The sequence below is a fragment of the Pseudophryne corroboree genome, chromosome 6 (assembly GCF_028390025.1).
Source record: "Pseudophryne corroboree isolate aPseCor3 chromosome 6, aPseCor3.hap2, whole genome shotgun sequence".
In the NCBI taxonomy this organism is placed as follows: domain Eukaryota; kingdom Metazoa; phylum Chordata; class Amphibia; order Anura; family Myobatrachidae; genus Pseudophryne; species Pseudophryne corroboree.
In genome coordinates, this window is record NC_086449.1 from 310,779,653 (window position 1) to 310,807,035 (window position 27,383).

Genomic DNA, 27,383 nt, shown 5'->3' on the forward strand with positions numbered 1-27,383 from the left:
GAGTCAAGATACGATTACTCCAACAACATCGTACCTCAGGGGGCCGTAGTATGCCGGATCTGATTAATTATTACCGAGCTACACACTTAGCCTCCTGTGTCCTCTGGCACTCGCCTCCTGAACAGAGACTGTGGACGCTTTTGGAAGCTAATGTAATGAATATGTATTCACCCTCAACCTTGTTATGGTGCGCGCCTCGCTCCCGCCCTGCCTCGTCTCTCTTATTGCCGACGATGCATTTCACATTATCGATCTGGGATCAGTGCACCCGCTGTTACCATCTTCGTTCCTATACTCCGTTTCTGACTCCTCTTTGGGACAATGTTGACTTCCCTCCAGGTACTAACCATCTTGCGTTTAAATATTGGACTTCGCATAACGTCCTTTTCTTGTTTGATCTGGCCCCTCTTTCTTCATTTCCCTTGTTTACGGACCTACAATCCCGCTTCTCCCTTCCCCATTCAACTTTCTATCAATTTCTACAAATCCGCCACTTCTATACTACTCTTTGTAAAACTGCTCGTCCCCCAATCAAAACTGCATTTGAATCATTATGTTGTGGTCAACGCTCTACCAAGGGTTTATTATCCACTATTTACCAAATCTTGCTCTCACACAATACCCCTGCGAAAGAGGCCCATGAATTGGCGTGGGAACGAGATATAGGGGAAACGTTAACTGTCGAGGAGTGGGCTGACATCAGACAGGAAATTGTTAAGAGCTCCTTGTCAGTTCGTATCAAGGAAAACTCTTATAAAATCTATTACCGATGGTACCTAGTACCGTCTAGACTTCACGCTATCTACCCTTCCTGCTCTGATAGATGTTGGAGACTTTGTGGGCAGAGGGGAACCATGCTGCATGTTTGGTGGTCCTGTGGGATCGTCCGCCGCTATTGGCGTCAGATTCATAAACTAATTCTGGAAATCACCAGTGTGGTTGTTCCGAGTTCACCATTTTACTCTCTACTTTTGCGCCCTATCCCAGATACTTCGAACCATCAACTAAGACTAATTAAGCACATTTTGAATACGGCCAAATGCCAAATAGCGGCGAATTGGAAATCCTCCTCTTCCCCTACTCGTCCTGCTACTATCAATGCTATATGGACCACATACAAACTGGAACGCATCACTGCTGCCCTTCATGACACTTCAGTCACCTTTATACGTACTTGGACGCCATGGACAATGCACTTTAATGCTGAACCACCATTGGCAACCATCTGATCCGCTACTTATGGAGATGATAGTACTCATGGTTGTGACCAACCTTGACTGGCTGACGTTCTCGCTCCCCCTCCCCCCACTCTTTCTTGTTCTTGCTTCTTCTCTCTTTCCTTGATTCGTTCTCTCTATATCTGTATTGCTGTCTCAATATTTTCTCTTTGATGTTTGATGTATAGGATCACTATGGGCCATGCTCTGGCTATATCTTACTGATACCTCAGTTTTATGCATCTTCTGTATTGATCCATATGTATTATTTACTGTTTATGCATCTGTTTTTCTTATTACAAAACCCAATAAACCTTATTTAAAAAAAAAAAAAAAACAAGGTGTTATAGCCAAAGAAATCAGACATTGTTCCATACTCTTATTATAGGTGCTTGTTGCCTTCCCCATAGACTTCTATGGAGAAGTTAACTGGGAGCAATAAATTATGAGGGTGTACGGCTTGGCGGTTGGAGGCACATTTGATTTACCTGCTGCGGTGGCTCCTGGTACTGGCATCACAATAGGAGCAGTAAAACGCCCCCCAGTGGAGTAGCAGGGAGGAGATCAGAAAGGGCCCTGGCCAGCAGAACATGTCTGAACATGACTGACAGCGGGGCGATTAGGTCAGCAGCTTAGCGAGGAGAGTGGGGTAAGGGGGCAGGTGCTTTCCCAACCACAGTGCTGTTCCCTAACTGTGCGCCCTAGCGACAATAATGACACGACAGTACACCAACATGTTCCATACTGCTCTCAGCGTGAGGTATAGAGACAATTTTCCTGCCATACAATTTCAACATCTTTCCCCTGTGGAGAGCAAGCAGTGAAAGAGCAAGTAAAATCACTGATATCATGCTGCACCTAGACCACGTTTATAAGAACAGGAGCTTGTGTCCAATGAGTGATAGAAGCACCCTTCCACACTAGACATAGGGGGATATTTATCATAAACCGCAGCCATATTGCGATATTTAAATACAAATATAAAATATCAAATATTGTATGTAGGGACAGGGCATGCAAGAAAGCTCTGTCCCTGCGAATTCTCTCGCCGCACTTTTCAGGGTATTTTTATCAAAAAATACCCTGAGAGTGTGACTGCGCATGCCACCAGCTACACTCCCCCACCAAGATAACACTTTCCTGCAACTAGGGGATCATTGCCCTTCTCTCTGTACCCCAGTCAGCTGATCAGTGCTGTAAACTGAGATGCTGCCCCGGGAGTTTCTCAGCATCAGCTGACCAGGGTCACAGAGAGTAGGAGCCATACTCCTTGGCTGCAGAAGCGTGCCTGTAAGTTTTATTTTATTATTTTCTTTTTTAACTTTTTATTTTCTTCAGTGATCAGCCTGTGGTCTATTTAGACATACAAAGCTGATTACTGACGCTGGGCTCTGAGCTCTGCTCTGGCTGTCAGAACAAAATTGGAGTAAGGGAAATGGGAGGGAAGCCCAAATAACACCATCTGAAGATGGCATTATTATCACAGGGCTCTCTTTGCTAATTTTTTTACACTTTAATTGGAGAAAATTTACAATAATGGGAAATATGATTTGCTTACTTAAAAAATGTGAATTTAAGGGCTTGGAGGAGAATTTTGCAAATTCTCCTCCAAAAGCCCTTTTATACATTTTGAAGATACTAAAATAATATGAAAAGGGTTTTCACATTATTTTACTGAAAATAATACTGATAAATATGCCCCTTAACCACTTGCCTGGTATTACTGCATCAGATGCGACCACACCAGGCAGTGCTTTATCTGACCTGGTCGTACAGGATGCGACCAGTCAGATAAACATTGTTAGCAGCTGCAGGGAAGAAAAACGTCCCTCCGCTGCTGCTCTCAGAGGAACTGGTAGAGGGACCTCAATCCCAAGATGTCAATGAGATAGTCTGCTATTGCATAAGGTGGCTAACCTTCAGCTGGACAGCCAGGCATGCACGTACTTGCTGGGTAGACAAACTTAGCCCTTCTGCCAGTAGTGAGCACAACCACCACCTAGTAGGACAGCCCTGATAAAGTTGTGCAGTGCATAATGACAGGTGCATGCTAAATGAAGAGTTAACCGATGTGAAGCATTATCACATATTTCAATGAATACAGGTAAAGTTATTCCTGATGCCATAGGACCACCTGAAACACTGAAAAAATAGCCTTGGTCATCAAGTATCATGAACCATTTAAACAGATACTCTCATGAACATGTGCTTTTTTTGGGGGGGGGGGGGGGAATGGGTTCTAACCACAGATAGATCAATTTATGAAGTAGTTAAAGGCAAATAAAACAGTCATATCGAAGAACTTAGAGCACAGTTTTAGAACTCCCTTCATGTACATGATGGTCTGTGTAGCAGCATTTTCAGAAAATGTTTTGTTTAAAGTACAGCCCCGCAAGATGTAGTATGCTGGATATTTATAGCAATTATCAATGACATTGACAAATTAGATTACATGGAACAAGGGCCAGAAGTCAGCGCAAATTACAAGCTTTGATTTGAGAACAAAAATGATGCTATTTGTCTGTCCTGACAGGTGTGATGCTCAGCTGAAAGCTCTGATCACATTACACCTCTGCTGTAATTGTGAGCCTCATTATTTTTGGCAATGGGTTGGAAACTACAATTCCAAAATGTCCTTGTGCCCAGACTGTGGTAAATGTATTATAATCTTTACACTAGGGGAGTACATTCCTTAAAGGGAAACCAGCTAGTGAATAGATTACAGACTGTTTCCCTTGTCTTGCATTACAGATGTAGTAGCATCATCATCGGAACAAGCTATCTCTGTTATATGGCACAGAGCCTGTACTGTTTTCATACAATGCCTTTGTCCTCTATATCAGCCAATTCAGATGGTGCGGTCAGCTGCCCTGTATGTGCCAAGTAATCATTAAAGGCATAGTTGACATTCTTGAAAGGAGGTGGTACTATATTAGGGCAGCAGGCGGCATGTAATATCATTGTGGACCGGCAATGTTAATCAGTGAGTAATCTATTTCACTAGTTCTTTCCCCAGAACCAAAACCACTGACATCTGAACTTGCTAGCATAATTTTTGTGGGAAGAATGGGGATCCTACCTCAGTATGTGATGTTACAGCACTGTGATCAGCCACTTACAGCACATTCTCATGCACATACTTCCAGCAGAGATCTGTAAATGAGAGAAAATATGAATGAGTGCCAGCACAATCTCTGATCATGTCACAGAACTGTAATCATGTACAACTCTGCATTTCTTTTCAACAAATTACTGTAAACTAAGCAATGTTAAGCAAGAAGAGAAAATTTCTATACTCCACGAACACATTGTAACAAGCATTTGTAGTTTGTGTCCGTCTCCCCTTTGCCTGTAACCTAGCAGTTCTCAAAATGCACAACAGTTCAGGATATACCCCTGTAGGGTTGTGGGATTGTACTCTGGCACTGTACAAGTTTTATCACTATGCTATTCAGCAATATAAAGTCAGCTTCTCCCTCTGACTGCTGTCCAAATGCTCCCTCACCCATATTACTGTCAATGCGGATAGGTCGGCTCCTCCAGTGATGTCATACTATGCCACAGTATCGTCAGCATTGGCTCTCCCTAGTCTTAAAGGATAAATGTAACCAAATCGTTAGAGAATACATAAAGTATCTATACAACTCTTTCAGCCTAGCCCTATAACAAATATATGTTTATCACGTTATAAGATTACTCACGTATTTATTTTGGGATAACAGGAAGTAGGCAGTTTGATTGCATTCATACAAATTAAGATTTCTTAGGTTGCCAAGCAACCAAAATATACAGTACAGCCAAGTAATATTATGGAATAAAAAAACAAAACTAACACCATTTAATATATACTGTAAAACATATAACTGACACAGTACAGAACTGTACCATCATAAAAGCAAAAGAATACAGCTAGACCAATTCCACTGCATAAACACCATCATAGCATTTCTCCAGTGTCCTTTGCCCTCTTTAATTCCTGCCTCTTGTAGTAAAACCACCAGTTATCTGAAGCCGGAATTCGGACAGCATTTTATTCAGATGAATTGAATAGGCCTGTATTATAGACTGTGCTGCAGCAGCCTACACAGTAGCAAGCTCCTAGGGGCTGTCTTTTGTAAAGAGACTCCCACGTGTGTCTTCTCACATCTGCCCATTGCATCCAAAAACACAGCATCAGTCACACATCGATTTCACCATCGGACCTCTAAACATCACAACTGAGGCGCCGTGACAGAAGCACTGCATCCAAAGACACAGTCACTGTCAGCAACATGCCCCCAAAACTATCGTAACACATCTGCATTTTAGATGCCACTACCCCGTAACCTCCCCCAAATGACATTGCAGGACTATTGTGGCCCATGCACAATGCAGCAAACACGCATGCACAGAACTGAAACCACTGGTCATTTGCGACCAAATCTAAACTGCGTCCACGTCTGAATCGAGATCGATATGTACAATGTGGCTTCCAATTATGCTATGCACCTAAGTCGCTTGGCCAGTATCTATCATGTTGGAGAACTAATCACCATTTCAAACATATTGCCTAAATCCAGCCCTAGTTTCATTCGAGGATTGTCACAAGAGATGCTCATCATTATAACATCAGCTCAACCTTTGTCAAAATACAAATGATTCTGTACCAAAGTACATCAAACCACTTTCCAGTCAACAAGCAGAACCATAGGTCTTTGCTCTCCAGGCTGGAGAACAAAGGCATCAATACATCCAAGGCTTACTAGGCACGGAAGTTGGGCATTTGATGCTTAATGTAAATATGTTGATGGGGAATTTTGTTTTCATGGAATCCTATTTTAATTGTTGCAGGTTTAAATAATAATTTTTCTTAACCACTACTTTTAGTCTGCTGTCAGTTTATTACTTCTAACTGACATGCTGTTAAAGGACATAAAATTAGCATTCTTATACAGTTGTCTGTTCACAATCTTCATGTTTTTCTTAACATCACGTTTGAGTTGAAGCATCACACAGATAGCAGTATTACATTCAGATGAAGAGACCAAAAGCATTCCGAATATGTGTTAAGTGTCCCTTATGAGACATATTAACCTCAATGCCTGAACACAAAATGTTGTGTGTCTAAAGCAGACCTGGCCAACCTGTGGCTCTCCAGCTGCTGTGAAACTACAAGTCCCAGGACACCCTGCCACAGTTTTAGCATTCCCTAATAACAATACTGTGGCAGAGCATGCTGGGATTTGTAGTTTGACAACAGCTGGAGAGCCACAGGTTGTCCAGGCTTGGTCTAAAAAGAAGCACTAAACCTTTAGAAACACATTAATGGTGCTGCCGACACTTCCACTACTAAGGCTGTGAGGTGGACCTGGCTTTTTATATGAAGACATTGACACCTTATTCTACAGAAACAGGATAAATACTCTCCATTTAATACTGTAGCATTGGCTAACATGGAGAGAGAACAAAAAAAACCCAGGTAATACCAGGGATACTGGTTATAGGGAGTGATGGAGCAGTCATCTTCAGTCTATCAAGCAAACACAACTTCTTTTTTGGGTGACTCTGCCTTTTGCCACAAAATAAGCCACTGTAGCTTCTCATCTGTGGCCAGAGTCCTTCCCCTTCACTTCGCTCATAGGTGGTCATTCCGAGTTGATCGCTAGCTGCATTCATTCACTGTGCAGCGATGAGGCAAAAAAATGGAACTTCTGCGCATGCGGCGCAATGCGCACGCACGTCGTACTATTACAGCGAACGATGTAGTTTCACACAGGGTCTAGCAAAGCTTTTCAGTCGCACTGCTGGCCGCAGAGTGATTGACATGAAGTGGGTGTTTCTGGGTGTCAACTGACCGTTTTCAGGGAGTGTTCGGAAAAACGCAGGCGTGCCAGGACGTGGCTGGGTGAACACAGGGCATGTTTGTGAGGTCAAAACAGGAACTGAACAGTCTGAAGTCATCGCAAGCGCTGAATAGGTATTGAGCTACTCTAAAACTGCACAAAAAAACATTGCCGCCGCTCTGCGATCCTTTCGTTCGCACTTCTGCTAAGCTAAAATACACTCCCAGTGGGAGGCGGCATAGCATTTGCACGGCTGCTAAAAACTGCTAGTGAGCGAACAACTCGGAATGACCACCATAGTGGCAGAAGCTCCCAAATCCATAGGTACTCCGTGCTGTAAGGAACAGGAACTTGTAGACTTTCTGTATGCTGTATTATTTGCTCAGTTATTGCTGCATCATTAAAGAGTGCAGGTATCAGCAGAAGTTGGTGGTGAGAATTTGTTAATCTCTGTGGGTATATCATTGCTACTATGGACCTGATTCTGAGCAAGAAGGATCTCTGTGTACAGACACAAGCATAGTGCTTTAGCATAGAGCACATGCGCAGATTCATATATATATGTGTCAAAGTCAGAAAAATATCCCTATACACGCTGCCATATTTGCACCTCACGCTGGTCCGCGCTGCGCATGCGTGCGCTTTCCCGTGATAGCGCATACCCGCTGATGCGTGCACCCGCTCGCATCGGTATGCGTATTTACGGTAAAGAGTATGTAGTCGTAGCGTGCGACCCAATCGTTACATATTTCCACAATTAATGTAGTTTGTAGATCATGGTCCCTTTGATAGATTCTGAAAGTTTGGTTAATATAGAATGTCCCTGAATGGAGGAATCCCTCTTTGTATTGTGCGAAGGGTCTAACAGGAATCATACAGCAGTGTTTGGTACCCATCGGAAGAGTATTTAAATAGCAATATTCCGGTGTTGGTTTGGAGCGGATTAATCGCTCGTGCGAATAGTTATGGACATAAGAAGTTATGTCCATTTATTATTATTTGTTCTTACTTAGTCATGCACCTGAACAGTGGAGACAGGTATCAGTGGGTCTCAAATGGCTCTTTGACCTCAGAGATCCCCCAAACAATAGTTTGCATGTTGGGAGGGCCTTATAACTTTACATGCATAAGGTAAGCACCGGAATAGTAATTGAAGATCAATTGTACTCCAAATCAGTATCTTTCCCGCAGACGGAGTACAATAGTCTTTAATTACACTGAGCTTTGAGACTCAATGAGGAGGGCCAACACCTGTGTTTTCGAATGGATTAGGGTTTGTATCCAGGAGAATGAGGGCTGAGATGTCATTGTCTCAACTGAAAGTGGACATCATGAATATAGAACAAAACCCAAACAGGATTCTGTTTTGTATTCGTCAAACAATAGCTCTCCAGAAGACAGGAATGTGTTGGTCATCACCCATTGTGATGCATAACCAAGGCCACTGATACAACACAGCCCACCTGTATGAATCAACCTATGACCTTTGTTATAATGCGAAGCCGAATTCCTGCGTCCAATGGACAATGAGATTGTAGGGACTATTGGATTGCATTGTGTGAGTAGCATAAAAGACGGGCCTGTGGCATCCAGCTGGCACTTCTCATCAAACGGTTCTCATTGCTGATAATCGGGAAGCTGGCTGTCCAGAAGCGCTTGCGATCGTTACCCTTGTGCGTAAGTTTCTCTCCGTAATCATTGTCTTTCTGTGAGCCATTTCTCTCATCTCTCTCCCTATCTCTCTCTCTCTCTCTCTCTCCGTCTCTCTTCATCTCTCTCTCTCTCTCTCCGTCTCTCTCTCTCTCTCCCTTCTCTTTTCTCTCGAATTTTCCCTTGATTAGTATTGTATTGTATTGTATTTCTTGTATAGTTATTTGGTTAGGAAGTCTCTGTTATATTGTAGTGTATCATTTGTACTGTGATTCTTTTTGCAAGTATAATAGTCATAATACAGATAATAGGCTTTGGACCCTAAACAAGTATCTGTGTATTTTCTCATAGTGTTAAGTGTTCACAGAGCGTCGGTGACGCTCAAGCAGCTTTGTAGTTAATCAGGTTACACCAGGTTGCACTTACACATTGTCTCTACATAAAGGTATACTGTGTATCTCATTGTTAAAGGTATAGATATCAAGGTATAGCGTTGTGAGCGTCTGCGCCGCTGGTGATCTCCTCGTGGTCTCGAGCGTCTGCTACGCCATAGCGAATCATTACGTTAGTCAACAGCCAATAGCGTGCCTGCCTGTGATCTCTGGGCCGTGAGCGAACGTGACGCTTGAGCGTCTCGCCTACGGCTAAGCGATCGTTACGCAACTAGCGTACCCTTACGGTACTTCTTAAGTAAACAGCGTACAGTGTTCTTAGACCTCATAAAGGGTTGTTTATACGATAAAAGAATTTAGCATTGTCAATTGGGGGCCGTCCAGTCCTTCACATATCTGCACTAGGTAGATCAGCAGACATTATCCCTCAGCAAAGGGCGGGAGGTTGTCTCGCAGTGCTGACGGGATAAGCGTCTGCTTTGCTTAGATAAAGAGTGCTGAAGGAATCCGGGAACCGGAGGTAAGAACTTTTTTTAAAACTGTTTATTTTTCTTCTGTCTTGCGTATATACGCACGCATACATATATATATCTGCATTTCTTTTCCATCTGTGTATTTCATTTTTCGTATATCACTATCCTGTTTGCCAGTTTTATAGTTGAAAGAAAAGTGCTAAAAGAGACTTGCTGTTATTTCATAGTTTAAGAATAGAGGTAATAGTTAAAAGTGTAAGACAAACACACAGGTTTGCCTGGGAGATAAGGCAAAGCCAGTGGGGTACGCGGTAGATGATCAGGGATCGTTTACATTGATAAAAGTATATTGTGTTACGGTGGATCTTTGTTTTGCGTACACGTGTCTCTAACAAAGACTAGCGTACGCAATCCAAAGGCCGACGCACGCAGCGTTCATTACGCAACGTAGCGTCCGGTTACGCCCACGTAGCTCAAGTCACGATAAGCGATAATTAGCGCAAAGCGGTAGATAACGCGACGCGGTAAATAACGCAAGTCTATTTTTGGAAATCTGAAATTTAGTTTAACAGATCCTGCTCCTAATTGGTAACACAGCTGGGCTAAAGAAAATTTCTGCGCAGAAATAGATATAGAAACGAAAGTGTACATGTGTTGAGTGAGTGTGTTTTTATTACATAAGTTTATATAACTTAGAGGTTGAACCAAAAAGAAATCGGGTAGGACATACGTGTAAGTGACATATACGGTGGCTAAGGAGGCATCCTTGGTTAAATAAAATATGAGCATTAGAGTATAGCGGACCAGTATACAAGACCAGGAGGTCAGACCAGGAGGTCGTACAGAACAAGACCAGGAGGTCATAAGGAGACAAAGAAGGTCCGCTATAAAGGTACAAGAAGCACAACCCCGGGGGTTGGTGCTAAAACCCATATAGGCCATTGGAAGCTCTGGCTGAAGGAATTCGCAGCCGCAATTTTCGATTCCATTGATCTCTCAGTACATAACAGGTAGTGCTTATGTACTGAACGATTGTACCGCACGTAATTGTGTGCAGTAGTTAGTAATCTGACCTAATACCATTAGAGTAAAGTGGTCACAAACGCTATTTGTACATTCTGACGTGATTTGTGTAATTTTTTATTTTTAAAGGGAAGTTCGCTGGTCACTCAGGAACTATCTAACAACCCCACCTTTACTGGAAAGAGTAAGTGTCCTGCGGGTAACCCTCATATGTTCCAGTAAACAGAAGGTTTTTTGGTAGGGCCCTGTATCGAGTACGCCAGCACCATATCGGTGTGATCAGGTCGTATTGGTCGAGGTGGGCGAGTGAGTGGGGTACTCGGTAAACCGCCACCGCCGGCCTATTTTGAATAATTTGGTTTGCTGTAAGGGTTCGCTGAAGACCGTGATATAAAGATCAAAGGAGTAGTAAGCAACACCTGCAGATTATGGGGGCCAGTTGTTCAGGTAGGGGGCGATCAACCTCGGTTCGGGTTGATTCAGAAGACCGTCCAGTAGGATCGGCCAGGTACATAATGTGTGAGAAACATGGAAGTCACACAGAAGTTTTATGTGATGAATGGGAAAGAATGACTGTACATGATGGGGAGAAGTTCCCAAATATAGACAGCTGTAGCCCAAAAGTGTTACAAAATTTAAGGAGGAGGATATGTCTCATTGAACCAACAAAGAGACGAAGTAAACATTATGATTATTTGCAGTTATGGCAACAGGGAGGTGAATTACAAAGAGAGTCAATTGACTTTTCTGACTCTTATCTTGAGAAGAGAGACATGGCATCAGGGAGGATTGTGGTTGCGGAGAAAAGCACAAGGTTGAACAATAAAAACGCTCTTAGCAACTGTAGTATAGATCATAAGAATAAGTGTAATAAATGTAACAATGATTATTGTAATGTTGTTGAATGTACAACTATTAACCTATGCAAGTTGCACCCCATGTCAAACTTTCCCCAGGAATACAAACAAGAAAGTGAGCCCAGAACAATGTCGGCACCTCTTCCAGAAGCCATCCTACAAGACATCCAGGTGGACACGATCAAATCGGTAAAGGCAATAATCAAACCCCCTAACGGAGGGTCAGGTGAGGTCGTGTCCACAGGTACGTACAATGTTTTATATCACGCACAAACAAATGTACCCCATATTGTAAGACCAAAACAAGGTGATGTAGCTGAGTTCGATCCGGTCAGGGTGATTGCAGTCCCCAATGGGAAGACTGGCGATCAGGGAACCATTCCCGTCAAGGACAGTGCAATGCGCCATCCCTGGTCTCGGACAGAATTGAGATCAATCATATCTGATTACCCAGATCCTAGGAAAGATCTAACTGTATGATCAAAGATTCACAGAAGGTATATCAACTCCCTAGACAACGACATAATCATGGTATCCAAGGAATCAGGTAGGTACAGGGAAAGCGGTTGATGGTGATGAGCATCCAAGCGTTTGAGGAGGCATCAAATCAGCCAAGACCCCAGTTCACTGACACTTGGAGAAAGCCAAGGATCTGTTACCATTGTAGAAGAGAAGGGCATTATGCCAACAACTGTAATAACCCACATAAAGTTAGACCCCCTAGACCAAGAAATGAGCAAAATTACAACACACACCATTATAATCAGAGATCAGATAGGAGGAATTTTGAGCCACACCCATGATAGGTAGTCAAGAAAGATGAGCATACGACGGATGGTAAGCCTGAGGTAACGGTTAACAAAGTGGGAGGTCATTCACTGAAGACACAGGAATGACCAGGTGAAAAGTTGTAAATGTATTTGTGAAAAATGTTTTTTTTTCTCTCTCTCTCTATCCCCATCTCTGACGAGTAGTGGTAAGAATTCACACATTGCATATCCACTTGGTCCTTGCAGAAGTCTACCAAACCCCAGCATGACCTCCGCCACAATGTATTTCTGGCCAGATACAGACAGTGGAGTAATGCAGGTGCTGGTGGGGAGGGACTGCTCAAGGAGACCATTAGACACATAGATATGACAGCCTAATAAGTCTGACAATGTTTTTCTAATGCTAACAATGTTTTCTTAATGTTGACAATGTTTAAAAAAATGTTTTGTTTCTCTTTTCTTATTGATGGTTATTGTCGAGTTATGTAATGTATATATGCACATGAATTGTTCTCTATCTCTTTTGTTTTTTTTGTGTTTTCTCTCTCTTCTCACTCATGTTTCCATGGTTTAAAGATGCTATGTCACCCCTCAGTTGGACCAATGGTAATGCCAGATTTTTGCTCCTTACAGAAAGATCGTCGGTTAGGAAGGGAATATTGCATCACCAGAATGTTCGTTTGGAAGACTGAGAGACAGCACCTTTGAGAGGACAGCAGAACAAGAAGAACAACAAGACGAGAGAACTTATTATCGTAACAAGTTCTCTCCCCCTCAAACTGTTTTCTTATACCCCCTTTACAAATTTCTTCTTTTCTCCTCCTGTAAGATGGACTTGCCCCAAGAGACTGTGATATGGATTTTCCCGTTAACCATGATGTTGACCAGAGCAGTCTGTTTCGGTGAGAGTACCAGTGAGGTCGAGAAAGGATCCAGAAAGGTCCTGATGACTGAGACGGAGGTGTAAATTTCCAATAGCAACCCAATCACCAAGCAAAGGCGAGTACCGGGCACGATCTAACAACCATGTTATCTGTAAACATTTTCTTTGAAGGATTGTTAGTTAAAAAGAAAACTGTATCTGTAGGCTCTGTAACTATAATGCCAATCCAGTTTTAATATCCATATGGACCGGCATCCATTGAGTGACTATCACTCCTTAGTGGGTAACGTATTAAACCAAACAGATTGTTGGGTATGCTCTCAAGTACCTCAGGGTCATAGCAAATCAGGGCTAGTACCATTTCCTTTAACGTTAGGGGAGGTACTTGAGCTAAGTGGTGGGAGACCGGTGGACCGGAGGTTTAACATCTCCAGCCCTCCTAGTTTGAAGCTCCACCAATACCATGTGGATAGGTCCCTCTTATGTTTCAACATCTCCAATCCCCGAAAGCCGGGAAATTGGGAAGTGTCATGGAGCAACTTAACCATGACCTTCTCGCATAGAGCAGATAGAATGCCTACAGATACAGAGCTTGTACGCCACATAGCCAGTAGAGGAAAATCTTTCCGGTATAGATACACCCTAGGAAATAGAATTACTAGAGTTGGAGAAGTATCACCAGGATACTGTGCACATATCGTACAGTCTGATACGTGCATTAAGCAGATGGAAGAATTAGGGTCAGGAGAATTCACCTGGAAGGTGTGTAATATGGTAATGTCCTTCTCTGTCCCATATGTTCTCCCCGATGATGCATATTTCATATGCGGGAGAAAGGCGTACAAGTGGCTTGCCCCAAACTCTGAAGGATTGTGTTATATTGGAAAAGTATTGCCTGAAGTGATGACTGTAACACATGACAAAATGAAAGACATACACCGTGGTGCCCAAGCTCCTTATACTCACACTCATTACGAGCACCGAGTTAAAAGACACCTGTCAGAAAGGTTAGAGCATCCGGCCTCTGATCTAATCCATGAATCCACCGGGATTCAGGTTCTGGTGGCGTTAGATTTCACTCGTACCGCTCGAGGAGTGATGAATTATAGATACATCTCTGCGCTTGCAAATTTGTTAGATAATATCACTGAAATGTATGATGACACGTTTAGATACACTGGAAGAAAACTTCAAGCCTACAAAACAGAACTAGTTCAGCATAGGATGGTTCTTAATTATCTTACAGCAGTAACAGGCGGATATTGTGTTACATTGGCAACACAGTACGGTATAAAGTGTTGCACGTATATCACAAATAGCACCGAGGATCCGGTAGAGGTCATAGACCAAAAGATGGACGATATTCTCCAATTAAAGTGGGAATTTCGCCGAAAACACGATCTCACCCTTGCTGCTGTAGGTAATGAGCTGACTAGTTGGGTGTCATGGTTGAACCCGCGAAATTGGTTCTCCGGTTTGGGAGACTGGGCTCAAGGAGTCATAATAGATGTTGGAAAGTTTCTACTATGTATCTTAGGTGTTGTTATATTTATTGGATTGATATTTAGATGCGGGCAGGCTTTAATGAGGTGCAAACAAAGTACAAGAGTGATGAGTTTGAGGAGTGAGGAAACTGTAATTAACCTGGATTTGATTTATGACCCAATGATAGAAACCATGATGTGATGAAAATGCGATTATAAGGTCCGTTTCTTTCACCTGTTTTTCTGCTTTTCACCAAGGTACAAAGACCCCCTTGGACGAGGAAGTTGACGAGACGCTATACAGACAACAGACAAGCACCAAAGATGAAGTTTTGACAACCTATGATATGGACACTTGATGAACTTTGCCATGGATCCCCAGTTTCCCTAGTATTTTTAAACTCACGCTAGCCCAACATTTTTGTAAATCTGATGGCACTGACAAAGCTATTTGCTCATGCCCAAGGAGCAATACAGCGCAAAGAAGACGACTCTCAACAGATACCGAACAAAACTTCAACAACAGATGTACATTTCCCTGACATAGAATACCACCGCATTTACCGTAATTATGTCTTTTCTTCATTTCTACAACCCTCAGGTAATGACACACATAGTCGATAGGGAATACAGGCACAGATATCAGCAACCACATACTTCCCCCATTCATGTATCATCAACTAAAATGTGCATCCCCATTTTGTTACAACTGAAAGCCGAAATGAGCTCGGTAAAGTTTGACAGCCCATCCACAGACCTGTACCACGGGATAAGAAGGAATTCAAATGTATACTTCGCAATACCTCGAAGCTTGATTTACAACACGTACGGCACGATGATACATGACCCCCCCCCAAACATGGACTCATACACACATGCTTCTGCTATCTCACTAGGTCATACCCTTTTCACACCTACTCCTCTCTTCTTCCTTACCCAACCATGGAAATGAATTAACCCCTGACTTATATTTTTCTCCTTTTGAAATGTTTTAGAAGGTGGCAGTTATTATTGACTGCCAAAGGGTGGACTGTCAAAGTCAGAAAAATATCCCTATACACGCTGCCATATTTGCACCTCACGCTGGTCCGCGCTGCGCATGCGTGCGCTTTCCCGTGATAGCGCATACCCGCTGATGCGTGCACCCGCTCGCATCGGTATGCGTATTTACGGTAAAGAGTATGTAGTCGTAGCGTGCGACCCAATCGTTACATATTTCCACAATTAATGTAGTTTGTAGATCATGGTCCCTTTGATAGATTCTGAAAGTTTGGTTAATATAGAATGTCCCTGAATGGAGGAATCCCTCTTTGTATTGTGTGAAGGGTCTAACAGGAATCATACAGCAGTGTTTGGTACCCATCGGAAGAGTATTTAAATAGCAATATTCCGGTGTTGGTTTGGAGCGGATTAATCGCTCGTGCGAATAGTTATGGACATAAGAAGTTATGTCCATTTATTATTATTTGTTCTTACTTAGTCATGCACCTGAACAGTGGAGACAGGTATCAGTGGGTCTCAAATGGCTCTTTGACCTCAGAGATCCCCCAAACAATAGTTTGCATGTTGGGAGGGCCTCATAACTTTACATGCATAAGGTAAGCACCGGAATAGTAATTGAAGATCAATTGTACTCCAAATCAGTATCTTTCCCGCAGACGGAGTACAATAGTCTTTAATTACACTGAGCTTTGAGACTCAATGAGGAGGGCCAACACCTGTGTTTTCGAATGGATTAGGGTTTGTATCCAGGAGAATGAGGGCTGAGATGTCATTGTCTCAACTGAAAGTGGACATCATGAATATAGAACAAAACCCAAACAGGATTCTGTTTTGTATTCGTCAAACAATAGCTCTCCAGAAGACAGGAATGTGTTGGTCATCACCCATTGTGATGCATAACCAAGGCCACTGATACAACACAGCCCACCTGTATGAATCAACCTATGACCTTTGTTATAATGCGAAGCCGAATTCCTGCGTCCAATGGACAATGAGATTGTAGGGACTATTGGATTGCATTGTGTGAGTAGCATAAAAGACGGGCCTGTGGCATCCAGCTGGCACTTCTCATCAAACGGTTCTCATTGCTGATAATCGGGAAGCTGGCTGTCCAGAAGCGCTTGCGATCGTTACCCTTGTGCGTAAGTTTCTCTCCGTAATCATTGTCTTTCTGTGAGCCATTTCTCTCATCTCTCTCACTATCTCTCTCTCTCTCTCTCTCTCCGTCTCTCTCCATCTCTCTCTCTCTCTCTCTCTCCGTCTCTCTCTCTCTCTCCCTTCTCTTTTCTCTCAAATTTTCCCTTGATTAGTATTGTATTGTATTGTATTTCTTGTATAGTTATTTGGTTAGGAAGTCTCTGTTATATTGTAGTGTATCATTTGTACTGTGATTCTTTTTGCAAGTATAATAGTCATAATACAGATAATAGGCTTTGGACCCTAAACAAGTATCTGTGTATTTTCTCATAGTGTTAAGTGTTCACAGAGCGTCGGTGACGCTCAAGCAGCTTTGTAGTTAATCAGGTTACACCAGGTTGCACTTACACATTGTCTCTACATAAAGGTATACTGTGTATCTCATTGTTAAAGGTATAGATATCAAGGTATAGCGTTGTGAGCGTCTGCGCCGCTGGTGATCTCCTCGTGGTCTCGAGCGTCTGCTACGCCATAGCGAATCATTACGTTAGTCAACAGCCAATAGCGTGCCTGCCTGTGATCTCTGGGCCGTGAGCGAACGTGACGCTTGAGCGTCTCGCCTACGGCTAAGCGATCGTTACGCAACTAGCGTACCCTTACGGTACTTCTTAAGTAAACAGCGTACAGTGTTCTTAGACCTCATAAAGGGTTGTTTATACGATAAAAGAATTTAGCATTGTCATATGATATATGTCCATCCTATTCTGAGTCACCAATGTGTAGCCTCCATGCGGGCCCCTCCTCTCTGCAGCAAAATAGACTCTGGCACCACGCAGGTCTCCAGAATTATGGCTCCCTAGCAGGGCCGTTTCTAGACAATTTGGCTCCCAGTGCGAGATTTCAAAATGCGCCCCCCCCCCCCCCCCATTGCTCTAAAAAAAAAATGTGTGCCCCCCCCCCCATATAGCCATAAAAAGAAAAAGCATGCACGCGCTCCCGACAAGGGTGTGTGGCCTGATTAAAATGGGCGTGGTCTCATTAAAGTGGGTATGGCCTCATCTGATATCATCACACCCACCACAGGGGAAAAAAAATAAAAATAAAAAAGTCCCCTTTTTACACATTACAGCAGGCAAGTGTCCCCATATTACACAGCGCAGCAGGCAGGTGTCCCCATTTTACACAGCGCGGCAGGCAGGTGTCCCCATTTTACACAGTACAGAAGGCAGGTATCCCCATTTTACACAATACGGTAGGCAGGTATCCCCATTTTACACAGTACGCAGGCAGGTGCCCCCATTTTACAAAGTGCAGCAGGCAGGTATCCCCATTTTACACAGTGCGGCAGGCAGATATCCCCATTTTACACAGCACGGCAGGCAGATATCCCCATTTTACACAGCACGGCAGGCAGATATCCCCATTTTACACAGCACGGCAGGCAGATATCCCCATTTTACACAGCACGGCAGGCAGATATCCCCATTTTACACAGCACGGCAGGCAGATATCCCCATATTACACAGTGCGGCAGGCAGGTATCCCCATATTACACAGTGTGGCAGGCAGGTATCCCTAGTTTACACAGAGCGGCAGGCGGGTATCCCCATTTTACACAGCGCGGCAGGCAGATATCCCCATTTTACACAGTACGCAGGCAGATGCCCCCATTTTACACAGTACGCAGGCAGGAATCCCTATTTTACACAGTGCGGCAGGCAGGTATCCCCATTTTACACAGCGCGGCAGGCAGGTATCCCCATTTTACACAGCACGGCAGGCAGATATCCCCATTTTACACAGTACGCAGGCAGATGCCCCCATATTACACAGTACGCAGGCAGATTCCCCCATATTACACAGTACGCAGGCAGATGCCCCCATATTACACAGTACGCAGGCAGGTGCCCCCATATTACACAGTACGCAGGCAGGTGCCCCCATATTACACAGTACGCAGGCAGATGCCCCCATATTACACAGTACGCAGGCAGATGCCCCCATATTACACAGTACGCAGGCAGATGCCCCCATATTACACAGTACGCAGGCAGATGCCCCCATATTACAGTACGCAGGCAGATGCCCCCATATTACACAGTACGCAGGCAGGTGCCCCCATATTACACAGTACGCAGGCAGGTGCCCCCATATTACACAGTACGCAGGCAGGTGCCCCCATTTTACACAGTGCGGCAGGCAGGTATCCCCATAGGCAGGTGTCCCCATTTTACACAGTGCGGCAGCGGCAGGCAGGTTTCAAGTTGAGGGGAAGGAAGGGGGAGAGAGAGAGAGAATACTTACGTCTTCCCGCTCTTCGGTCCCGCCGCCTCACGTCCCTCGCGCCGGCCGCCTCCTTCTTCATGCTTATCTCCTTCTCGCCTCTCCCGAGCGCTCCTGCTCGGGGGGCGGAGTTTTGCGGAATGACGCGTTTGCGTTGTGACGTCACGACGCAACGCGTCATTCCGCGAAACTCCGCCCCCCGAGCAGGAGCGCTCGGGAGAGGCGAGAAGGAGTAACAAAGTGCCGCAGCGGGCGCCCCGTGCGGTTGCACGGCTCGCCCGCCGCTAGAAACGGCACTGCTCCCTAGCCATGTTTCTGGTGACTTCTCTACTGTGCATGTGCAAATCTCAGTGAAATGTTGCTCGCTCGGACAGGAGCATCATACACTTCCCGATACGGCTGAATTGCAGCTAATAAATCAGACAGACCGATATTTTGTTATCGGTTGTGGTTACATATTGTGGGGGAATTCAAATAGACCCGATAATTTTTTGCCCGGTAAAAACACAACTTTACTGCAATTTATTTATTTTTTTCTTGGGGGGGGGGCAATCCAATTAGAGCCCGTTATTACCTGTTTTCGTGCAAAAACACATAGGATCTGGCACAAGTTCACGGACTTATGTTTTTACTGTCGCGATTGCGATGACAGGGCACTTACTGGGGGGGGGGTCTTCGGAACAAAACTGACGCAGGCAACTGAATACCCCCTAAGTGATTATCAGCCCGATCCGCCTACAACCTGTGGATTGGGGCGAAACTGTAAAATTTATACCCAGCACAAGATACTGGGCAATATACAATCCATCGGCATTTTAGATTGCCCCTCCCAGGAGTGCCAAGCTGAAATGAGCGAAAAGTGACCCACTGAGAGATCAAAATGGGACTTTTTTTCATTGCGCTCATTAGTTTGGTTGGGTTTAGCTGTTTTATGACACTAAACCCAACCTCTCTGGGCACGGCAAGCGTGATAAAAAGAAACAATTGAATACCGCCCCCACAATCTTCCGTCACTTTAGACAGGAGATCAAGAGCAATGAACTATTGAATATCGCCCTTTTGTCAGATAACATTTCTGTCAGACCAAGCTGAAACCCATCAGATATCGTGGCAATACAGTGTGAGCAGGTATCTCAGACATTTTCCCCCTTTTTTCCCCTGGGGAAGGAACAGGAAAATGTCATGTAGTTGACCACAACAGTGCATACACTAACCGATGTATAGGCTGTTCAATTATAGACCCGCCCCAATCAGATGATTATCAGCTGATTGGTTCAATGGGCCTAATTCAGACCTGAAAGCAGCAGCAAAATCTTTCTCTAATGGGCAAAACCATGTGTACTGCAGGTGTGGCAGATATAATATGTGCAGAGAGAGTTAGATTCGGGTGGGTTATTTTGTTTCTGTGCTGGCTGCTTTATTTTTACACTGCAATTTAGACTTCAGTTTGAACACACCCCACCCAAATCCAACTCTCTCTGCACATGTTATATCTACCCCCCCCCCCCCTGCAGTGCACATAGGGGGTGATTCCGAGTTGTTCGCTCGCTAGCTGCTTTTAGCAGCATTGCACACGCTAAGCCGCCGCCCTCTGGGAGTGTATCTTAGCTTAGCAGAAGTGCGCACGAAAGAGTAGCAGAATTGCGAATAGAAATTTCTTAGCAGTTTCTGAGTAGCTCCAGACTTACTCAGCCATTGCGACCAGCTCAGTCCTTTTTGTTCCTGGTTTGACGTCACAAACACACCCAGCGCTTGCCCAATCACTCCCCCGTTTCTCCAGCCACTCCTGCGTTTTGCAACTCGAACGCCTGCGTTTTTCCGCACACTCCCATAAAACGGCCAGTTTCCGCCCAGAAACACCCACTTCCTGTCAATCACACTACGATCAGCACAGCGATGAAAAAGCTTCGTTATGCCGTGAGTAAAATATCTAACTTTTGTGTAAAATAACTAAGCGCATGCGCTCTGCAAACCTTGCGCATGCGCAGTAAGCGACTAATCGCAGTATAGCGAAAATAGGCATCGAGCGAACAACTCGGAATGACCCCCATAGTTTTGCCCATTAGAGAAAAATAAATACTTGCCTACTTTTGAAAACTGCTTTCAGGGAGATTGCAGGTGTTAGCAGAATACGCCGCACAAATCGTGTCGTTGAGAAGGCGTGTCATGTTTCACCCAAGGGGCGTATCTAGCTCCACCTATGGGCGTGTCTGTTGCCACTCAGTGGTGTGTCCTGAGCGGTAGGTGAAAACTATAGTATGAAGAGCAACATACCACCAGAGCAGGTTTATGTTATGTATTAAATGCTGTCTCTGGTGGGTGGAGAAGCCGAGTTTTCCTGCTTCTGCCAGGACACCTGGCTGCCAATCATTATGATGGATAGGGCTTACAGGCACATTCTGTGTGCGATAAAAATACAGTATAGGGATGAAAGTTTCTAACTGTGAAGATTCTTGGGTAAACCATAACAGTTTAGTTTTCTCATTTATTGGGTGGGATGTACTAACGGGAAAATGTGGTAAAAACCCCTTTTCAGGTTTTTACAGCATTTCTTGTATGTCCTACGACCCAGACGCCGGGTTTCCGACGCGGAGGGTAACATCAGCTATACCTGGCATTATCCTATAGAAGCCTATGGGCTTCTTTCCACATCAGTGCTGTCAGAGGGAGAAGATCAGATCCCTCCCAGCATCCCCCACGGCCGTCACGTCACTCTATGCAAGAGCAGATGGAGTCCCGGGTCATAATCCCAGAAGTCCAGGGACCGGCAGGAGAGCTGCACTTTGTGTTACTAATCACGTATGTTAGTACATATGCAATTAATAACACTGTGGTAAGTGGCGGGATTTACCGCATATGATTGGTACATAACCGCCCACTGTCTCTTCCTGTGCTGTGATTGCCAGTGCCAGCCTCCTCCCAGGGCTCTTGTTTCCTATGCAGAGGGCCTCATTAGCTATACCGCGGCAGGTTAAATAGTTCTGCTGGCTACGTTTAACCTTAGTAGTCCTGGAGGTAATGGCTTTTAACAAATAAAGGCGAGAGTTGCCATAGTAAAAAAATAAAAACTTTGTGTCCATGATTTACGGGATTGGAGAGCGTTGTGTTATTTCCCACTGGATATGTGACAAGAGCAGGTCTGCCTGTCCCTTTAAAGTTTAACTGCCTGTCCCTTTTAAAGTTTTTTTAAATATAAAATTTGAGGGTTCACATTAGTACATTGCATCAAATTGCATCCAATTAGTAGGATATACAATTAGTAGAACACATTATACACATTACACCAGGCAGAGAACAGTATACACATTACGCCAGGCAGAGCACGTTGTACACACTACGCCAGGCAGAGCATGTTGTACACACTACACCAGGTAGAGCACATTGTACACACTACGCCAGGTAGAGCACGTTGTAAACACTACGCCAGGCAGAGCACGTTGTACACACTACGCCAGGCATAGCACGTTGTACACACTACGCCAGGCAGAGCACGTTGTACACACTACGCCAGGTAGAGCACGTTGTACACACTACGCCAGGCAGAGCACGTTGTACACACTACGCCAGGCAGAGCACGGTGTACACACGCCAGGCAGAGCACGTTGTACACACTACGCCAGGTAGAGCACGTTGTACACACTACGCCATCCAGAGCACAGTATATACATTATGCAAGGTAGAGTCCCGCAGTACAGGATGAGGGGAGGGCAGAGCACACATTTCTCGATGCCCTTACTGCTGCTTTGCCCAGATGGCACCTGCCCACTCCTCTGCGGCGTCCCCTAATAACTCCGCAGGGTACTAAGGTGACGTCAGGACACAGCAACGTAATTTTGCAAAACGCTGCCCAGCAAACGGAGTACTATGGATGGGACTCGAAGATGGATGTTATCTGTGCAGGGTGTGCCAGTAGAAAAGGCCCTGCAGCCATCACTCTGTTCCTGGACACATTTTCATACAGGACCTTGCCCCCCTCTCCAGATTACTGGGAAACCCTGCTGTCACACATAATTACCAGCTTTTGAGTAGTGTTCCAGCCAAGCACCTGAGCAGAGGAGTCACCTCCGTGACACACAGTGCAGAAGCAGCTATTCCTGCAAAAGGGGGCGTGGTCGTGTTGTGAGGGGGCGTGGCTTTGCAACCCGACCCTGTTTACAGTTACACCAGGTCCCGGAGATGCGGGCTGGTACACCCGCTGACACTTCTCAATCCTCCTTTATACCTGACGTCACCTGCTAATGAGGGGCTGCCAGCCAGTGAGACAGAGAAGGAGGAGGAGAGCTATGTCAGCAGCAGAGAACATGTACCACGGGAGAACATTGGCAGAGGCAGCAGGTAACCAGCCTCCCTGTGCATGCGCAGTCCGGACTCCAATGGGGGCCGGAGAGTGTAGTGGAAATCCGGGAGCTGCAGATCTATTTGCGGGGCAGCGGGGGACTTAGGCAAAAAACGGGAGCCTCCCGCTAAATGCGGGAGGGTAGGCAAGTCTGGAAAAATGTTGCTGCTGCGATCAGGTCTGAATTAGGCCCGATATTTGGACAGTGCATGCCCAGCATTTATATTGGGTAAATATTAATTGGTTGATTAGGATTATATACATGTATGTATGTGTCCATTCCACCTCTCAGCGCTACTGTTTACACTTGATAAATGACTTGCACTTTATATAGTAGCAGGACAAACAACATTTCAGTATTTAGATTATCTAAACAATTTCACTTTAGCTAATCAGTGATCCTTTACATCCATTCAAAGGGGGTAATTCCAAGTTGATCGCAGCAGGAAGTTTGTTAGCAGTTGGGCAAAACCATTTGCACTGCAGGAGAGGCAGATTTAACATGTGCAGAGAGAGTTAGATTTGTGTGTGGTGTGTTCAATCTGCAATCTAATTTGCAGTGTAAAAATAAAGCAGCCAGTATTTACCCTGCACAGAAACAAAATAACCCACCCAAATCTAACTCTCTCTGCACATGTTATATCTGCCTCCCCTGCAGTGCACATGGTTTTGCCCAACTGCTAACAAAATTCCCGCTGCGATCAACTTGGAATTACCCCCAAAGTGCGTTAGATAGAAATGCTGTGCCAAGTCTTTACCCAGAACAATACAAAGACACAGCCTGCTAATACATCTCAGATGCCAGGAATGAACATGAACACTGCCCAGTCCTGTCAGCAAGACTGTATGACTCAGAGTGACAGCCCAAGCAGCATAAACACGACAGGGATTACAAGATCCTAGATTTTACGGTGGGAGGCTCTGGGCTGGTAAAAAGACAATCATATGCTGACCTTTATTAATCATTCCTAACACTGACAGAGGATCTACAGCCTGACTGTAAAATCAATGCTACAGCCTTCAAAGGAAAAAAATTCTGAACATGTTAGAATTTATTCTCCCCAGAAGAGGGTCACATATTTATAATCAACATTTTATTAAATGGAATTCCATTTAAATGATTTTCTTCATACTATCCACTTTAATATAAGTTATTTTTAAATTTCTATTTAGACTAATTCTACTGGTTGCCATGGAGTAGAAATGAAACACTGAAAATACAATCACTTTATTTAATGCAATCATACTGTGATGACGCAATGCAATCATACTGGATGACGCTCTCATCCAATCATATGACCCTCCTAGCCTGGCAACCACCATACTTATCTACTCACCCAAGATCCAGAGAGAGTTGTCCGGCCTCCCAGGTGTGCTCATGTCCCCAGTGAAATGAGCGATCTGATTATGTAATTCACAGTTCAATTATGTCAACATTTTGTACTTGTCGACCTTAACCACCATCAACCTTTTGTTTGACAAACTTTTGTACCTGTCGACCTAATGCCTATCGACCATATGGTGTCATCATACTGTCTATCTAGACCATTGGTTCCCAAACTCAGTCCTCACATAGTTCATGTTTTCCATGTCACCTGTGGATATTTAAGAAGTGACAGTTGGTGATACACAGTGCACCTGCCAGGAAAACGTGACCTGCGTGGGGTCTTTGAAGACTTTGGAGTCTATTCATGAAGCAGTGAAAAGTGTGGAGAAGTGAGCCAGTGGAGAAGTCGCCCATGGCAACCAATCAGCATTGAAGTAACATTTAGGGTGGGATTCAAATGATATATCCCGCCCCATTTCCTTGCTAAAATGATCTCCGTTATCACGCATATTGCGCCCATAGTAATCAGGTTTAGCTGTGTAAAGGGTTGGGAGCCTTGTTACTCCGGGGGTAGCGAGCTGAAATAATGATACAACGTCCCTGAGGGCAGAAACAGAATGGGTGTGGAAAGGGGTGAAAATAATTGAATCCCGCCCTTAGAATTTGCATACTATAAAATGATACAAGCAGCTGATTGGTTGCCATGGGTAACTTCTCCACAGGCTCACTTCTCCACTCTTTTCACTGCTTCATGAATAGACCCCCGAGTTTGTGAACCACTGATCTAGACAGTGTAGATCTTCTATACCACACACACAAATAAGAACCGGCTAGTCATTTTAGTTAAAACATTTTTTTAGTTTATTTACACTGTATTGCAGGCATTTTTTAAACCGTTGTGTGCCGCGGCACACTAGTGTGCCGTGACCGGTTGTAAGGTGTACCGCAGAGCCAGAGCCGCTCAAACTATGAGCCCAGGCAGCGTTGGGATCCCCTAGGAGGCTCAGTCTGAAGCGTGCATGGGCCGTGACCTATGCCATGGAGATACAGCGGTGACATCATAGGTCACGCATGCCGCATCCCACAAGCCAGGCAACCCGCCCGCCGCATCCACACCTGCCCGCCACCCTCCCGCATCAACACCTGCCCTCCCTCCTGCATCCACACCTGCCGCCTGCATGCATGCATCCGCCTACACCTGCCCGCCCGCTGCTCAGTGCTCGCAGCACTGTAAGCAACCCCCGCCACTGAAGGACACTCAAGGCGGAGGACCGATGACGATAGGGGGCTAATATTTGTGGGGAATAATGTATTGGGGGGCAATGTAACTTATGTGGGGAGCAATGTATGTGGGGGCAATGTAACTTATGTGGGGATTAATGTATGTGGGTGGGCAATGTAACTTATGTGAGGAATAATGTATGTGGGTGAGCAATGTAACTTATGTGGGGGGCAATGTAACTTATGTGGGGAGCAATGTATGTGGAGGCAATGTTACTTATTTGGGGGGCAATGTAATTTAGGAATATATTGTATGTAGGGAGCAATGTAATTTATGTGGGGAGCAAAATGGTTTATGTGGGGTGCAATGTGATTGTATTTTCTATGGGGAATAATTTAATAGTTTTTTTCTGTGGAGGCCAATGTGTGTGTGGAGGGCTTTTTTTTTTTTTTTTACTGTGGGGTGCCAATGTCTTTGTTTTTTTCCTGTGGGGGACTGATGGTGTGCCTTGGCAATTTAAAAATATTGTGCGGTGTGCCGCGAGTTAAAAAAGTTTGAAAATCACTGCTGTATTGGTTGCATTAAAATAAAAAGTTTATCTTTCATTTATTTCTGTATCATAATGTCTAATATGTATTAATTGATACAATTTTCATAAAAAAAAAAAACAAGCAGAGATTGCATTTTTCCATTATAACTAGAGATGAGCGCCTGAAATTTTTCGGGTTTTGTGTTTTGGTTTTGGGTTCGGTTCCGCGGCCGTGTTTTGGGTTCGAACGCGTTTTGGCAAAACCTCACCGAATTATTTTTGTCGGATTCGGGTGTGTTTTGGATTCGGGTGTTTTTTTCCAAAAACACTAAAAAACAGCTTAAATCATAGAATTTGGGGGTCATTTTGATCCCAAAGTATTATTAACCTCAAAAACCATAATTTACACTCATTTTCAGTCTATTCTGAATACCTCACACCTCACAATATTATTTTTAGTCCTAAAATTTGCACCGAGGTCGCTGTGTGAGTAAGATAAGCGACCCTAGTGGCCGACACAAACACCGGGCCCATCTAGGAGTGGCACTGCAGTGTCACGCAGGATGTCCCTTCCAAAAAACCCTCCCCAAACAGCACATGACGCAAAGAAAAAAAGAGGCGCAATGAGGTAGCTGTGTGAGTAAGATTAGCGACCCTAGTGGCCGACACAAACACCGGGCCCATCTAGGAGTGGCACTGCAGTGTCACGCAGGATGGCCCTTCCAAAAAACCCTCCCCAAACAGCACATGACGCAAAGAAAAAAAGAGGCGCAATGAGGTAGCTGACTGTGTGAGTAAGATTAGCGACCCTAGTGGCCGACACAAACACCGGGCCCATCTAGGAGTGGCACTGCAGTGTCACGCAGGATGGCCCTTCCAAAAAACCCTCCCCAAACAGCACATGACGCAAAGAAAAAAAGAGGCGCAATGAGGTAGCTGACTGTGTGAGTAAGATTAGCGACCCTAGTGGCCGACA

The 27,383-nt window shown here is 44.5% G+C and overlaps 1 protein-coding gene across 6 annotated transcripts in view; it reads right to left on the bottom strand.

Moving 5' to 3' along the window:
* The window catches only part of APBA2 (amyloid beta precursor protein binding family A member 2), a 645,362-nt gene that overhangs the window by 524,653 nt on the left and 93,326 nt on the right, over positions 1-27,383 (bottom strand). For 5 of the 6 annotated variants that reach the window (XM_063926237.1, XM_063926233.1, XM_063926234.1 and 2 more), the window contains one exon: positions 4,297-4,370. The exons of the other annotated variant lie outside the window; for it this stretch is intronic. The gene's annotated coding sequence lies outside the window, so the exon portion shown is untranslated. The remainder of the gene's footprint in view (positions 1-4,296; positions 4,371-27,383) is intronic. 6 annotated transcript variants of the gene reach the window in all.